A 200-nucleotide genomic window follows, 5' to 3' on the forward strand; every position below is an offset into this window, starting at 1 on the left:
ACAGGGATTCAGCAAGGAGTCAGAGAAGAGGGCATGCGGTGCAGGGCACGGGGCTGGGGGTTGGGAACGTGCACTGGCCCGGAGAGGGCTAAGATGAACCAGACCATTGGGGGTCATTGCAGACCAAGGCAGCCCCACACTGCTTGCAGCCATCCTCCCGCAGCAGGCAGGTCCCTTTCCCAGCCCCTGCAGGGACAGGC

Source organism: Fulmarus glacialis, unplaced genomic scaffold (genome assembly GCF_000690835.1).
Source record: "Fulmarus glacialis isolate BGI_N327 unplaced genomic scaffold, ASM69083v1 scaffold27728, whole genome shotgun sequence".
Taxonomy (NCBI): domain Eukaryota; kingdom Metazoa; phylum Chordata; class Aves; order Procellariiformes; family Procellariidae; genus Fulmarus; species Fulmarus glacialis.